Source organism: Betta splendens, chromosome 11 (assembly GCF_900634795.4).
Source record: "Betta splendens chromosome 11, fBetSpl5.4, whole genome shotgun sequence".
NCBI lineage: Eukaryota > Metazoa > Chordata > Actinopteri > Anabantiformes > Osphronemidae > Betta > Betta splendens.
Window position 1 is genome coordinate 15,895,761 of NC_040891.2, and position 17,251 is coordinate 15,913,011.

The window sequence follows — 17,251 nt, forward strand, 5'->3', positions numbered from 1 at the left end:
ACTGTCAATAAAGAGAAGTCGAGTTTTTACAGACCTGGGTTTATTACGTCGCAGCACCAGCGTCAACACATTTCTGTTGTGTCACGTTCAGTGTGAGCTACGTGAAAATGTGATGAGGTGCTTTAGGAGGCAGATGCTGCAACATGCAGCTGTCAGCCACGTCCTGACGTCACTCACGTCCTGACGTCACTCACCTTAATTAGAATGATGCTGTTGTTGTCCATAGCAACATCAGCATCTGCACAACAGCAGGTCTCTACTGCACGTGGAGGATCCCGATTCCCGATTGTCTGAATGCAGGTTCCCTAGGACCTGCTGGAGCAGCCGTCCGTGTTTAAACCGTCTCCTCTGAAGCGGTTGCTGCGCGGTGCATGCGCCGGATGCAGCATGCGCCAGTTGGTGACTGTGTGACGCCACGCAGCTTAAAGAAAACAGGTGGACGCAGAGTCAGACAGTGACAGAGAGAGAGAGAGAGAGGGGTGAGGAGAGGGAGGGTGAGGGGGAGAGGCTGGAGAGAGGGAGAGAGCTGCATGCAGTCCAGCCTCGCCGCCAGTCCGTCGCTGAAGGACACGCAGAGAGGAGAGACTTCACGGCAGCGCGCACAGACAGGCGGAGGAAAGCCGCCACTGGCCGCGTGGAGGAAGACGCCGAGCGGCAGCCGGAGGTAAAGCGGAAGCAGCACGAGGAGCACGAGGAGGCTCATCTCTGCTCAGGCACCGTCACCCAGAGGAGCCTCACAGTCGACGGTGTCACTGCGACAGCGCGCACGAGCACAGTGGCTGCGTGCACGCGTAGCTTCCCGTCTCACGTGAATTTGGAGTAAAGCTGGTTCACCTCGTTATTCCTCTCCGGGACCGCGGAGCTGCGGAGCGGAGACGCAGATGGGTGAGTGAGCGCTGAGGAGAGGGGAGGACGGTCCTCCGCTGCTCCTCTGTCATTTCTTCTCCTTTCATTTTTACTTCTCATCATTAAAACCATAAAATCATCCATCGGAACACACACACACGCACGCACGCACGCACGCACGCACACACGCGCACAGTGTTTGTTGTGGAATCGACAGTCAGGGGGTTGAAGCCCAATAATCCCTGCATCCCTCTTCATCCGTCACCTCCTCCTCCTCCTCCTCCTCCTCCATCACCTCCATCCTGTCAATCTCTGTTCTCGTCAGTCTGTGAAACCTGCTAAAAGAAAAATACAGTTGTGTAGAATAAATGTGAGCCTCTGTAAAGACGGGAGGCGGGTTCGTCCTCATTCATTTATTCATCAGATGAAGCACTCGCATCCTAAAATGTCCCACGTGGTCTTGTTTGCAGCAGAACTGTTTATTAGTTGTCTGATTGTTAACAAATCTTTCGTCAGCCTGTGTTTCCTTCATCTCTGCTTCGTTACCAGCGGAATCGATGAGTGATGAAGGCCTGAGTCCAACTTGGGGCCTCATGAGTGGATGGGGGCTTCATGTAGTGGGTTCAGGTGGAGGCGTGTGGCTTCTCCAAGCTTCAGAACCAGGTCCGGTGCCTCCAGTGTGATAAGGTCCACCTGATGCTCAGAGCATCACTTTAGGAGGCAGAGGAAGGTCCTGCATCCTCCTCCAGTAGTTATTGTTTCATAGCCCCCCCCAGTTCTTAGCTGTGATTATGTATAATGTGTGTACTTAAGTGGTGCCGACGGCAAACAAGCTCTCAGGCGATGTGCCGCCGCTAAACCACATCATGGAACAGGATAATTCAGTGTTTAGACAGCAGCCGTTACGGGCACTTACTCCAAGAAAAGCTCAGGGGCTGAAACCACTGAGCTGAGAGGCTTCAAGGGCAGTGGTGGCAAATAAAGCCACACTCACAGTGAGGGAGGTTCACGGGCGTCTTACGTTTCCGTCTTCCACCCAGACTGACACGAGTCAGACGTAAGGGGTTCCTCAGCAGCGGTGGAACAGTTCCAGACGGACGTCTGACTCTGAGCCCAAGAGCCGTAACGACCGCTGATGTCAGGCCACGCTGCACAGCTGCTCTGCCTGATGAATGAAAAGGTGCTGCTGGAACATCATCACATGTTGTCCGTTGGTATTAGGTGCTGCTTCATCTGCTGGGGCACAGAAGGTGTCCTTCATCTCCCACCAGGAGGTAGATGCTCTGGAACAGAATGTCTCAAGGTTAGAAAAGAAAGAGGAGTTTGAGCTGTGACTGAATCCAGAAAGAGACACAAATGGATGAGAGATGTGTGGGTTTTCACTGTCACTCGGCTAGATTCATCATCATGGATGGATGGATGGATGGATGGATGGATGGATGGATGGATGGATGGATGGATGGATGGATCGATGGATCGATCGATCGATCGATCGATCGATCGATCGATGGACTGACTGGCGTATGGATGGATGGATGGACTGACGACTGACTGACTGACGTGTGGATGGATGGATGGATGGATGGATGGATGGATGGATGGATGGATGGATGGATGGATGGATGGATGGATGGATGGACTGACTGACGTGTGGATGGATGGATGGATGGATGGATGGATGGATGGATGGATGGATGGATGGATGAATGAATGAATGAATGAATGAATGAATGAATGAATGAATGGATGGATGGATGGATGGATGGATGGATGGATGGATGGATGGATGGATGGATGGATGGATGGATGGATGGATGGATGGATGGATGGATTTAAAGCCTGTTGTGTTGCAGATGACAGGATTTGCTCCTTGCAAAAATGAACCAAGCCCATAAATACACAGTTGTCTGTTCACAAATGAGACGTGTATGAAGCGACTGAAGCGTGTCCATGAATCAGAGCAGAAGCTCAGTCAGACCCACAAACCCAGTGAGGGTGAAGTGACCTGATGCTCAGTGGGTGCTTCACAGAATTGGAGCAAATCTAAAAATGCTGCACAAACTGTAGCAAATCAGACTTAATGGGATGTTTTTTCCTTACAGTTCAGGATGCAGCTCCTCTGTCACAGATGGTTTGTGTCTCAGATGTTCAGAGCAAACAGATTAAGACTTTAAATAGGACACAGCGTTCAGCGAAGCGTCATGTTTATAGCTGCGTCTGATTCCCTGCTCTCATCACGACCATCACGTGACCACATGCAACAATTCTCACTGGAGCTCAAAGACCCGGGTCCTCCTCACAACAACACCTGATCTGAAACCTCTGTCAGCACAAACCTGAAACCGTTTGTCCTACGTCTCCATGTGGATTTAATGGATGTGTCTCAATCAAATAATGCTGTAAACAAATGAATTAACAAACAAACAGGACTAACATTTCCCATCACCTCACACTCCTTTATGTTCAACACAAAGAAGAAAACAGAATAAAGGCAACCAACCAAAAAGCTTGTCTTTGCACAGTGCATCTGTTCACCGAGTGTAAGTACGAGTCCATGATGAGCCCACGTCTGCACGAGGCAAGCGGGACCTTTAATGTCCTTTGTGTGTGTCCAAGTATGAACCACAGAAGAAGAAACATGACCTCCAACGTCTGAACACGTTCAACTACATAAAGTCAAAGCGCAGCCTTTTTGGGCTGAAACCTTCCTTCACTGCTGCCGTGTGTTTGCTCAAGGGCAAAACGCCTGCAGTGACTCTTGATTGGTCAAATATTAAAAAAGCGCATCACGCCTCAGAGGAGCAGATGGTTTTGTAGCCTGTGTTTTTGTCGCCTGTGGTTTTGTCGTCTGTTTTTGTCGTCTGTGGTTTTGTCGTCTGTGGTTTTGTCGTCTGTGGTTTTGTAGCCTGTGTTTTTGACATCTGTGGTTTTGTCGTCTGTGTTTTGTCGTCTGTGGTTTTGTCGTCTGTGGTTTTGTAGCCTGTGTTTTTGACATCTGTGGTTTTGTCGTCTGTGTTTTTGTCGTCTGTGGTTTTGTAGCCTGTGTTTTTGTCGTCTGTGGTTTTGTCATCTGTGTTTTTGACATCTGTGGTTTTGTCGTCTGTGGTTTTGTCGTCTGTGGTTTTGTCGTCTGTGGTTTTGTAGCCTGTGTTTTTGACATCTGTGGTTTTGTCGTCTGTGTTTTTGTCGTCTGTGGTTTTGTCGTCTGTGTTTTTGTCGTCTGTGGTTTTGTCGTCTGTGGTTTTGTAGCCTGTGTTTTTGTCGTCTGTGGTTTTGTCGTCTGTGTTTTTGTCGTCTGTGGTTTTGTCGTCTGTGGTTTTGTAGCCTGTGTTTTTTGTCGCCTGTGTTTTTGTCGCCTCTGTTTTTGTCGTCTGTGTTCTCTTCTATAATCCTCTTTGTTGATTTCTTTATCTGTGTCATCCGCATCTATTCTCCCAGCGCTTCAATCTTTTAATGTCTTATCATGTCGGAGATAAACATTGCTCACCACACATCTACAGACAAACTGAATAATCGTCTGTCACATAAGCCAGACTATTCGTTCACTGAATTGGCTGATTAGAAAGGCTCAAATGCAGCAAAACCATCCTTTAAAAGGCTAAACTAAACAATGACTGTCTCCTCTCTTTACAGGCCTCATCAGGACCTGGTGCCGCCACCCTGAGCCCTCCAGGTAACCTCCCGCCCCAGAGCCCTGGCCGACCAGCTTCCTCAGAGGCGTCATGGCAACCGCATCTGTTCACAGTCTCAGCGGCCCAGAGACGCGTCAGTAACGACTCAGACAAACAGGATTCTGGGCGATTCAATGGTTTTCGAGAGAGGAGTGGAGGACTGTGATTCTGTTCCTGGATCCTGAGAAGCAACAAGGAAATCTAGAGCTGAAACACCTCAGTGCAGCGGATGTAGCGGACGTGGTGTTTCGGGAAAAGACTGGAGCAAAAACTGACACGTTGCTGTGTTTCTCAATTGTCGCCCCACAGGAGGCGACGCGCTAACATGTAGCCACAACCTGCTGCCACTACCTTTCTTCTAACATTCATACGTGGCCATCTTTTAGAAGCCGATAAGCTGAGTGAGGAGTTGTACGGCGCCAGCAGGCTGCCGTCGGCCCCACGCTTCCTATTTTCATCTCTAATCTTTGAATTCTGAGTAATCATCTTTTTAATTAATGGCGACGGTGGCGTGAAATCTTCCCCGTCACCCCCATCCCCACTCTCCTTCCCGCTGCCGCCAGACACCTGAAACCAATTAGCAACAGCCGATCGAGATGGGGGATTAGACACAGGAAGAACAGGAGATTAGATTCCGACACAGAGGAAAGTGAGAAAGAAAAGAGAGGAGGGATCAAAAAAGTGGCAAGAAGAGGTCAGGAGGGGTTAAAGGGAAGCTGTCAGTCAGTCAGCTGATCAATAAGGAGGCGGGGAGGCCGAGGATATGAAGCGCAGATAACAAGCGGCTAGGAGTCAGCAGGTGGAGGCCACGGCGGGAGCCCCGAGGCCTGACTGACAGGCTCCTCACAGCCTGCGACTCATTGTCATTCTCTGCAGTGAGCGAGCGCACAGAGAGGAGCTGCTGGACGCCGGCCATCTTCAGGCCAATTAAGGGAATTTGATTATATGCCTTAATCTTGGCAGTCAGGTGGAAAAGCAGAAAGGAAGAGAAAGAGGAGGCAGAGCAGGTGCCACCGATACGCACCATTATCTCAGGCTGTAATTGAGTTGGTTTGTGCCCCAGTCACTGAAATCGCTCTTTCGGACCTAGAGACCTCCTTCCACAGTCGCCTCTATAGGAACCAGAGAGACACTGCGGCTGAGCTGAACTGCTCTGCTCCCCAGGTCCAGCTGTGGACGGTTCTGCTCAGGGCTGCCTTACCCGACCCGACCCTCTGATACCGGCTCCTGGTGTCGTCATCTCCTTTCAGTGAGTACCTGAGTCCTCCCTTTCTGCCGTCTAGAGCTGTAGTCTCCCTCTGCTCAGTTTGAATCTACTGTTCACTTTCTAAAAGCCTCTGACTCATAGGAGTTGGAGCAGGTCCCATGTGATCGTTGCCATTGGTTATTATTGGATGCATGCAGACATCATGTCACAGTCATGGTGCTGTTGGGGCAGTCGCGGGGCGGCCCCTGACCCATGAGGAGACAACGAGGCAGATCTCCACGGAGCCGACCCAAAAACCAAACGTTTGAAGCTCTGCCTCCTGTTCAGCCTGGTGTCGTCCCATCCGCCTCCTCTGGCCTCCCGTGCTCAGCGTGGGGCTCCGGTCCGGCCCGTTTTATTCCTGATAATAGTACGAGTCTCGGAAGTAGTGTTCCTGCGTAGGACGGCAGAATCAATAAAGCTTTATTCAGCGTGTGCATCCCTGAGGGAGCGCGTGCGCTTCCTGTGCGTGGCTAAATATTCAGCTCAGTGATGAACAGAGTCTGCATGCGATTGGAATTTGGATGTGAAGTAGCTGCGTGTTGAGACGAGCCGCTGGAGGCCTGGAGCAGCTGATTACGCAGGAGTGTGTCCTTTCTACGTAAGATCAGCCTCTGATTAAAGCCAGGTTTGTTCTTTATCAACGCTCTGTTGCTTGAGTTCAGTTCTTAGCTTCAGCTTTATTTCAGCCACACATCCTGGTGGAATCCGGGGGAACGGGGACGTTGAATCCCTCAACTATTAAACACGCCATCACTTTAAAGTCGGCCACATCCATCCTGACTCTGTTAGACGCCCCAATCAGCTGGGCTCCTAAACAGCTTCTGTCTGGGGACCCTATTACCTGCGGTAAGTAACGGTGCAGGAAGATAACGATAATGGAGCCCCCATCATTTTGCTCCAGGTGGAGGCTGAGGGGACAGGAGGGTGGCGAGGCTCCTCAGCGAGCGTCTGGGCTGTGCCGCATCGTGCCAATAATTGAGCTAGCTCTATTGATATCCTGCTGCTGCGATGAAGCCAAATCACCCTATTTACTGTTAATGGCTCTGAGAGGAGACTGACGCTTCCCACAAAGAGAGGTCACATCACAATCAGCGTGGATCAGACGGAATCAGTAAAAGTCAGCACCGTCTGCTCGCCTTCATTTTCCCTATTGTGTTCATGGGAACAGCGGCGATGAGGAAGACCAACAGAACGCCATGAATCAGGCACCGCTTGGACCCATTTGTTTTGTGGAACCTTCGGTTCCTTCCTCTGTCGTATAGTCGAGAACGTGTGATCAGCTGAGCTTTATTTGGCTTCATGCAGAACATTTAGTCCTTCTTTCTTTAGAATTAAAAGCACTAGAAGCAAAGCTCAGGTAGAACCCTGCATAAATGATGGAAGGGTGAAAAACCCTTTAATCTCAAATGAACATTACTAAACCAAAAAGATTCCCTAAAAACCTGGCTCTCTCATACTTCACATACTGTAAAAGCAAAAGACACAGATGTGATTATTTGGCTGGAGGTGAGCATAGTTGCAAAGAAGATGGCTAACACAGGACTAGACAGCAAAAACCAGGAGTGAACAGACCCAAAACGCAAGCAGCACATGACGAGGAGTAAGAGTAACAGACGGGAGGACGTGTCTGTGAATCTGAACACTTCCTGCCTAAACACACTTTTCTCATCATTGTTTGGTTCCAAATGCAACAAAAAAGCAACAAAATGAGTAATCGATGCTAAAATTAATGGGATGATCTGGAAAAATGTGATGCAGTATTGGAAGGAAGACATGATTAGAAATGAATGGGCAGCAGCTCATCCCTTTTTCCAGGTGATTGTTTCACAACAATCAATGTTAACTAGCAGTGAATAAGAAGCTGATCATTCAAAGCAGCAGGTTTCGCGTGTGGCTCCAACATGTGGAGCTGCAGCGCTGAGACCAGGGCTCGCAGCTGACAAACTCGCGAGTCCTAGCATGGACGGGTCACAGGCCGTCCAGCTGCTCCCCGTCCAGCTGACGATGGATGTGTGTCCGCGGTGTGTCTTTAACCTCAGCGTGACGAGCACTGACACTAAAACACAACGTCTGGCAGGTTCACAGAGTTACAGCGGTCAGTTAAAGTTCTGCACAGAGGACGTGATTAATGGAGCCGTGTCTCGCCTAATGGCTCGTTATTCATAAGGAAACGGGTCGTGCTCAGTAGGATGCAGTTCACATGGCAGCAGCTTCCGTGGTTGCCATGGAGATGACGGACACGTGACTGCTTTGTCAAAGCGTTTCTCTTGACTCCCTGAGACGTAGCAGAACATCTGCAGCCATGTGTTTGCGTCTGTGCTTTGTCCTCTGGAGTCCCTGCACGGCCCCGTCGGTCCCTGAGGGCCCACCAGAGCTGCAGTGCAGTGGGTCAGAGAGCTGCAAACCGTGTCAGAGCGTTCGACTGCTTTAGGAATAACGCCACTCGACTCAAACAATTAAGATCGAGTTTGGTCGCTGGATGCTTGTGATATTACGTGGCCACAGGGGGAGCTGAAAGTGTCATCGAAGCTCTGGTTGCTTCACACCGTGAGCTCAGCAGGGGGTCTGCGCCTCAGCGGGAGGCGTCGTTATGAGTCTGGTTCCTTTTAATTTGTGCTTTGTGTGTGGGAGGCTCGACGGCTGCATTAGATGCCCTGACGTCATCTCCTCCTGTTCCCTTTGACTTCGCTGCTGCAGTCTCCTCCCCCCAGGAGCAAACACACCAAGTCTGTGAACCTGTTCAGCCAGACACGTTTTAGGAAGCTGCTCATTTGTTTAAGTTGAGGCTTTTAGTAAAAGCCATCATCACCAGACAAACAGCTGATGTGATCATAGCGTTGTCGTGGCGCTTTTCCAGCTGAAGGGCGGTGACGCTCATCAACTCACTGGAATTAGTGCAAAAGCTTTTTGTTCTGAAAAGTTAATTTAATACAACATGTTAATGTGACCTTAAACAAGCACTGTTTTACTAATTTAGCTTGATGAAGCGAGGCTGTGATGAAATGTTAGGTGGCATTTTAGACGCTGAAGTGATTTCATTATCTGCATATGAAACATTTGTGACTGGTTTCCAGAAAACTGAGCAGCGTTTGATTTTTGAGGAATGATTTGCTGCTGATCCAAGTTCAAATCATAAATGAGAGATGGTTCCCTGGAAGCTTCAGAAGCTGGATGTTTCTGGTGATGTCTCCACCTGTGAACACGTTTAGATGTGGCTGCTTTGAATCCACTCAGAGCTGAGGGCTGAACAGTGGAACGGCTGGTAATTAGTCCAATCAGGTCCATTGTTGCTGGGCTCCGTCAGACGCCTGGCTGCTGGAATGAATGTGGTGCTGTGACTCTGGTGCCTGTTATTGACATAAAATTAGGAGACGACAGTTTGGGTGAAGTGAAATGTGAGCATGCAGTGATCCAATGACAGCGGCTTTGATACGAGTCATGTCCCAAACACCGGCCCGCTGCTCGTCACACGCTTCAACCTTCTCCAGGTCAAATCAAGGTGAGCTCATGGCCTCTACTGCCCCTGTTCAGCGTCTGAGTTGAAGTGGTGACACCACAGCAGCGACCTCGTTGCTATGAAAGGCTCATGGCTGCTAATGTGCAGGGCTCAGAGTTGAGGCCAGGCTTCTTTGGGGCTTTGGCCAATTAGAGTCATGACGTGGAGGAGACGCCGCAGCTCTGATCCTTGTATGACGTGACCTGCCGAGCCTTCATGCTTAACATGACTCAGCAGGTAATTATCTATACGTTTACCTGCCAGTTGTGGGTTTTCATGCAGCTCTTGACCGGTTGGTTGCACGTTTAAACCTTCAGTTAGATGAACTTGAGCGAGTCAAGGTCAGCTCAGTCCCGTCTAATTTAAAAACGCTTCTCTCGCCTTCTTTCCTTCCTGGTTGAATTAGTTGTCGCTTCCATGCGTGTTCCTTGATTTCTCCTTCTCCTTTCAGTTTGGATGTCTTTCCCTTCCTCCTCCTTTCCTAGTTGCCATCTGCTTGGGGGTCATTGGCCTTTTAATTACGGTCCTCTTTCCCGAGGCTCCCATCTTGCCGTCGCCCATCCTCCCACCTCCTTGTCATAACTGGTGGCCTTGGCAACGGCATTCATCGTGCTGAGGTAAGGGGCTGTGAAGACACTGAGAAATCAATAGCCACGTCCCTGCGGAGCTGAACGAGTCTTCTCCTTCATCCGAGGACACGGCCGCTGGCTTCAAGAGGGGCTTTATGTTATTTTGGAGAGATGTGTGCAGAAGCTGCTTCCTCTGCAGAGATCCCAGCGCTGCATCCTCCTGTTTACTGCCAACTCTGCTGCAGTGGTGAACGGTCTAGAGTCACATGCTCCCTCCTGCCTCCCAGCACTCAACTTTGCCAGGATGGCGTCATGCTTCAGGAGAATCACTTTTCAATTAGGGAGTTTGTAAAGCGTGAAGCTGAGGCTTGTTGTGTCTTCATAGTGTCATGAGAGCGTAGATGAGTCCATGCATCGCCCTCTTTCTCTGTTTAATCACAGGTGTAAGACTTGCACCAGTAAAACTTAAGCCGCTGAATGAATTTAAACCTAAATAATGTGCAACTGCAGTGTTAACCGTCAAACAATAAACTGTGTGAAGAGAGAGACTGAGGAGCTGGATGCAGAATGACAACTGTTGACCAGCTACTTCACAAGTCACAGGAGACCAGCCAGGATTCATGTTTACACATAAACACTTGCTGTGATTACTGCTTTGGTCGTTATGGTAACAAGACACTGCTGCCACGCCAGTCACACTGTGTCTGACGCATGTGAGCTGTTTGTCTGCTTCGGCTGAGCACACGCGTGTCCTCTGGACAATATCTGAGCACAGAGTGTGGAGCAACCTCAAGGACGACTTCTGAATATCTGGATCGCTTTTCAAGTGCAAATGTGTGCTGGTGAGATCCAGAAAGCAAAGCTGAGCAGCTGTGAAGCTCTGACGAAGGCTGAACGCGCTTCTGCTTCGTCTGTGACAGGAGAGGCTGGTGATGAAAGGAGCAGGATAACGGCTGGAAAGCATGAAGGCAGGGTCCGTGCTGTTTGAGGCTCAGCTCACAGACAACATGCAAACATCTGGAAACAGCAGCTGTGAGCTGGTATCAGCACTGAAACAAGCTGTGAGCTTGAATTCATCAGGATCACCTTGAATCCATTCATTCTGCTGATCCCACTTTCTACCTCTAAATCTTCCTCTCTGGACGGTGACCACCTCACGCAGCCTTGGAGCTGCAGGTGGGAGAGAAGGAGGAGGCGTGCGGACGGACACATGGAAAGCTGGGTAATTTCCATGTCCCTGGGTTCTGGTGTGAGCGAGCGAGGGGGGAGGAGAGGAAGGAGGTGGCAGGCGATACATCAAAGGCGCCGTGATGATGCACCCGCTGGGCCGCCGTCCTCCCCCTCCTCCCCCTGAGAAGTAACGGCCACAGGGAGCAGCACATCCACGTCCTAATTGTCTGTCGCTGCAGTCCACTGGTCAAGAAAAACGCGGCTTAATCAGCTTGTCTGGATGGAGGCTCCCTGAGGGGCTCAGCAGGACGGAGGCAGAGCTGTTCAGAATGGTCACAGGACGTGAGACAGGTCAGAAAGGGTTCTGTCAGACATGATACGAGCTTCAGCTCAGCTGATCTTAGTTAGTGAGCCGTTCAGCCAATCACAGCTGGCTTCCCGGCTTTTGCATTTTAGTTTGAAGTGATGTCACATGCTCTAATGCTGCGAAAACCAGAAATCAAAGTAGTGGTTGAGTGTGTGACAGTCAGGAGGTGTTTGTTTGTGCTGAGCTTCGTGGTAGAAGACGCCAGAGATGAACTGAAGATGGTCAGTGACGGTTCAGAGCTGCTGCGCTGTGATTATGACCTTTGACCTTTGGCCACCAACCAAAATGAGAAGCTCAGTTAAGGGGATTCCTGAGACTGGTCTGGACACTGGATCTGAGGGGGTTTAAAGGGAAACTAAGGACCTAATGCCGCTCGTTAACATTGGACGTGAGGCTCCGTCGAGGAGCTCGTCCCTCTGTTCAGTGTGAAATGGACTTTTTAGGTTTGCGGGGCTTCTTGCATTGTTGACAGAATGAGGTCAGAGAAGTGAAACAGCTATAAATATTTCATAGCCTGTATTCTGGGGTTAACATGATTCAACATGTTCTTCAGTTCAGGGCAGACTTTATGCTGGTTTGTTAGAGCCACAGAGCGATTATCTCCCTGTGCAGGTTCACGAGGCCCAAACCATCAAACACAGATATTCTACTGCGACGTTTCAAACCTTCCCAAAAATTCTCCCTGACAGATTTGGCATATTTGGAAAGTTTTGGGACCTCCACTAGAATATAAAACAAGTTTGTGTGAAAACTCTCACACTGAAGTCGCTTCCATCTGGAAACAAGTGACAAAAAGTGCCAGTGCAGCATAATCCTTCAGCCTTGTTGTTCCTGCAGAACGCTGCGTTCAAGCGCAGACCACAATTCTGTGCTTTGTTGTTGTCATGAAAGAGAGAACAGGATTAATGACTCATGTTTGATTTGATAACGAACGGAGGCAGAGGTGAAACATCTCATCTCATACATGCACACAGAATTTAAGTGTAGACCAGGATCAGCGCGATGATAATGAGCTGCAAGCGTCACGCCATCACACATGAAACCGGCCCGGTCACGAGCAGATCCGGGTCGGTTCCAGGCGGGTCATGTGCCAGTGACATCACAAACATATTTATAGCAAGTGGACGGATGCATGGAGGAGGCGTATGCATGTGAATGAAAGTCTGTCGAGGTGAATCACACACAGAGCTGGGTTCAGTTGTTTGTGCTGCTCTGCAGGAGCTGATTTGTGCTGATGGCTGCGTGTGCTGAGGCCATGATGCAAATGCAGGCCTGCAGGCCCAGCTTCCACAGGTGCAGACTGGAGCGGCGGCTCCTCGCACACAAAGACGTCGTGGGGAGGGTGCTGATCGGTGCCGATGCGGCGTCTGCTGCTATAAATGTCTGGGCTGTCAGACGTTCTGGGTCAGAGCCTCCAGCAAAGCACACGGTTGGTTCGTGCACCGCACCGAAACAAAGCGTTTCTGCTGGAAATGCAGCTTTACACACACCAAGAAAGTTTAATGGAGGGTGATCCCTGCAGTTCTGTTTTTACCAGGTGGCTCAGGAAGTAAGAAGACAGTCACACACTGCAGGCAAAGGTACGAATCCAAACCCCACAGGTCGCTGGGGACCACGACTCTGCATGTTTGATGGCTGCGAAGAAACTCCACATGTTACAAACATATGAGCTATTACGAATCAATGCTCAGAGTGTGTCAGTTTGTGTCTTCCCTCAGAGACCAGTCGGGCTGGTTGTCATGGTTACACCATGACGAGCATTCGGCTTGTGCTGCGTTGAGTGGAGCCCAGCTTCCTCTGCAGCAGGCTGGACGCTGCTTTGAAGTGCTTCATATTGCCGTCATAAATAGGCAGGAGGCTGGTGTGAGCATCAGTGTCTGAGTGATGGCGTGTGTTTGATCTTGGCCTAAAACGCGCAGCTGATATCATGGTTTGGCAAAATGGAGGATCCTCTATCTCCACTCTTTGATCTCCTTTAATTAATGAAAGAATAAAACACAGTGTGTGAATGGATGTGATGGTGTCAGGGGTCATCGTGCTCCAACTGTGGGCAGGAGGTCTGAAGACGGCCTCCTGACCCCACCAAGATGGGCTCAGCCACCGTCCTCCTCTTCCTCCGCCGGCGTAGAACCACCAAAGACGTAAATGGCTCCGTTCGGACCCACGGCTCCAGCTGACAACTTCCTTTTGCAGTCGGGGCCTCGAGATGATTTGTAGAGATCCGACACTGACATCGACAGCAGATGCCGCTTTCCTTCAGCTGACAGCAGAGTGCTGTGCAGTAATGGACGGTGAAGCAGCTTGTCCATCTTCTCTGCCCTTGGAGCAGGTTTTAGTGCAGCCTTTCTCCTCCAACTATAAAGAGAAAGCGAAGTGGAGGCTGCTGCCAGCTTCCATTTAAAAACAATCTGAAAGAGCAGGATTTAGTGACATCTACAAAGCAGTGGTGTCAGTCTCTCTTATTGGCTCTCACAGCTCGTCTGTCTCGGGGTTTCATCAGCAGCCCTTGATGAATGTTTGTGTAGGTGGGAGCCTGCTGGAGACGGGGAATTACTGCTCATTCTGCGGCCTCACCTCAGCGCCGGACAATCGATGCAGCACAGGAGCGTGACGGCCTCTGAGAGCAGCTCGTCCGTGTGACGTGAAGATCAATGAATGGAAGAGATTTTCACCACGACCTGATGTTAGTTTGCTGCTGCTCGTTCCATCCGTGGCAACAAGGAAGGGATCATTAAAGCAGCGATGCTGGAGGTGGAGCTGTGACGTCCAACCAGAACGTGTTTAAAGACACCTCTCGCCTGAGCTGCGTCCCGATTCTGATTCAGAACAAGTGAACAGCCATGTTGTCTCATCCTGAAGCTGAGACTCAGTACATCAGCTGATTAATGGCGTTATTGAATTTTGATATTTCAGTGCGACACTGATGAAGCAATAGTCTGTGAATGGAATGAATCCAATCAGCTGCTGGTTCCTCCCAGTGTTACCAGTGTGACAGTCCGGTCGAGTACAGGAAAGGTTCCGGTGTGGAACGGGTCCACACTGTAAAGCAGAACCTCAGCTGATGTGAAACCATGTCACCATCACAAACAGGAAGCCAGGCTGAGCTGCTCCCAGAAACCAAGACATCACCATGATTCATGATGTGAACATGGAACATGGTGCGCGGATGCAGCGTCGTCCTGGTGACCAGCTGCTTCACTCTCTACATTAGCATTTTAATGAAAAGTGATATTTAAAAGCACCGCTCCTCAGAGCTTGTAGAAACACAGGCGGTGTAAAAGGCAGCGACAGAGAAGCATGATCCCCTTAATCATTTTATGACATTGATTAGCCTCATTCTTAAAGCTGCTGTTTGTCCCCGAGGCTCGATTTGCGTGTTAGTGGCTGTTCAAGCAGAGATTCAAGTCTTTCAACCAGCAGGTGAACTGCTTATGTGTGGGACGGGTTTGTCCTACCTGGCTGCCAGGTGTGGGCGGCTGCGTGAGCTGAGTAAACCTGCAGAGACAAGGAAGCGAGCCATAACGAGAGGCACGTGTCACAATGTCAGACGGACCAGAAAGGCCACACGAGTCCTGTAAGCAAAGCTTCTATCACCTGAACTGGACAGAGAAGTGCTTGTCTGTACATGAAGGTCGGAGGCAGAAAATCCTCGTTCTTTACTCTGACATGATGAGCAGACTTGAAGTTCACTGTGTTTCTCTAAACAGCTGATGTGTTGTCGGCGCGTTTGCACAAGTTGGACTAAAGAAAAGGTGAAAGCTTGATTTTCTTTAGCTGGTGATTTGTGTTCTGTCTTTGACAGCTGATCAATGTCTCCATTGATTCCCATCCAGACAGTAAATTGTCTCAACATTACCTGGAAACTTTTTCTGTCTGACAGTCTGCCATCTTCTTTTGTTTGTTTCTGATTGTCTGCTGCTGTCAACTCAGCCATAAACAAAGGCAGACTCGCTCTGTGAGGAGGGGCTTTTGGAGGGTCCTTGAATGCATCACGGCTCTCTGGAGTGACCCAAAAAGCCCCAGAGTTGAGTCCTATGAACCAACAGGCCATTGGCCGGTGCTGGTTGATGAATGCAGCTCTCTCCGTATCGGTCCAACAGGTTCTGCATTGCATGTTCAGGTGGAGCCGGATGTTTAGCCTCACTGACGCTCTACACGTTTGGTTCAAACTGGTGAGGTGCAGCACGTGGAGACGACCACTGAAGATAAGTGTCGCTCTGAATAGATGGACAGCAGAGAAAACATAGATAGATGGAGCACAGACCAAAATAGAAGTGCTTGTTCAGACAACGACAGCGAATGATGGAGAAGCACACAGTGATTGGCAGGCGGAGCTGGTGATGCCTTCACAGCCTCATTACGGGCGTCAGTCTGTTTACAGCACCCGTCGTCTGGCAGCTCAGGCACCGATGTAGCTGCCTCGAGCCGCTATTGTCAGGCCGACAAGCATGAAATCTCCTGGCATCATCACCAAAGGAAGAACTAAGAGGGAGCAGGAAGTGAAGCACTCACTTCCTGGCCTCTGTCTACGCGTTCTCATTTCATGAAGTTTCTTGCTGCTTTTTTTCTGATACAAATAAACAGACTTGGTCTTTGATTGATCACAGGAGAAAAGCTTGTGTCTGAAAATAATCTGCTAGTTTGGTTAGAGTTGGGTTAGTGAACATTTCCTCTGTCCGTCTGTCCTCTATCCGACTTTCCTTCTGTGGGGACGGATCTAAATGTTAGAGCTGCTAAGCTTCACGCCGTCCCTGCGGCTCTGGAGCCGGAGGAGCCGACTGAAAGGTCAGCGGCTCGGGCTCGAGACTGCAGCCGCGTCGCGTGTCCTTGACTCTGGCGTCCGCCTGGAACCGCTCAGCTCGTCATCTGGACTGCTGCTTGTATCCAGGTGGAGCTGAGGAGCCGCAGCAGGTGGAGGTGACCGGACCTCAGGCTAGTTCACATCAGGCCAGCGCAAATAAAGGAGCCGATTCTTTCAGTTCCAGTAGCTGGTGCCGCTGTTTTTCCTGGTGATATGATTAAACGCTGTGTCTGGCTGAAGGTACAGTAGTTGGACATCACAAAGAACATCCATCTTAACGTAAGTGTGAATGAAGCCGTGCTGCACATTCACACAAACACAAGCGGGGAAGGAGGTTGGACAGCAGCACTTATATATATAGTCAAAGTATCATTGAGAAAACCTTATTTCAGCTGTGGGAGAGATAAACTCAGAACGGGATTGACTGGATTGTATGACACTGACTTCTGCAGTTGCAGTGAAATCAAAGGTGCAGAGTGAAACTCTTCAGAGGTTAAAACTTAAAAGACACTGAAGGCATCAGCAGCCTCAGGGAGATGTTTGTGCAGGTTCAAGTCACTCAGACTGACCTTCGGATGCTGTTGAGCCCCTCGTCCTGTAGCTGGAGCATGACTGCGACTGTGTACGTCGCTGCAGCTTCCTGGTGACAGCGACGGGAAACCCTTTCAAAAAGCTGCAATATGGTGAAACATGTGGGAGGGAGGGAGCAGAGGGAAGCGCTGGCAGCCTGAGAGCGTGGCCACGCATGTCTACGAGTCGAAGCCAGGCTTTCATCTGATGAAAGGCCTGAACACACACACACCCGTCAGCAGCTAGAGGTCTGAGTCCCTCAGCCTATTTGTGATAGGCCGACGTACAAGCTTGAGAAATGTTTCATTTGTGCCCTCGTGCTTTAAAGAACAACATGGCTGAGCTAAGTCAAGAAGGAGTAAAACTGTTTACCTGAAGGTGGGTTCCGTCGTTTCCAGCAGTGAACTCCAGGCTAAACCTTGGGTTTGAATTTAAAGGGAACTGGATGTAAAGCTTCAGGCTTCAGGTTTGTTTCTGCCCCTGGTGATGGTCACAGGTTCATCTTAGAGCCT

At 49.9% G+C, this 17,251-nt stretch overlaps 1 protein-coding gene across 2 annotated transcripts in view; it reads left to right on the forward strand.

Moving 5' to 3' along the window:
• Nucleotides 1–269: 269 nt before the first annotated feature.
• LOC114866081 (glutamate receptor ionotropic, kainate 5-like) overlaps nucleotides 270–17,251 on the forward strand; it is a 52,887-nt gene continuing 35,905 nt past the window's right edge. The window contains exons 1-2 of one of the 2 annotated variants that reach the window (XM_029167725.3): nucleotides 270–885; nucleotides 4,480–5,766. The gene's annotated coding sequence lies outside the window, so the exon portion shown is untranslated. The remainder of the gene's footprint in view (nucleotides 886–4,479; nucleotides 5,767–17,251) is intronic. The other variant, XM_029167724.3, reaches the window with a different exon arrangement.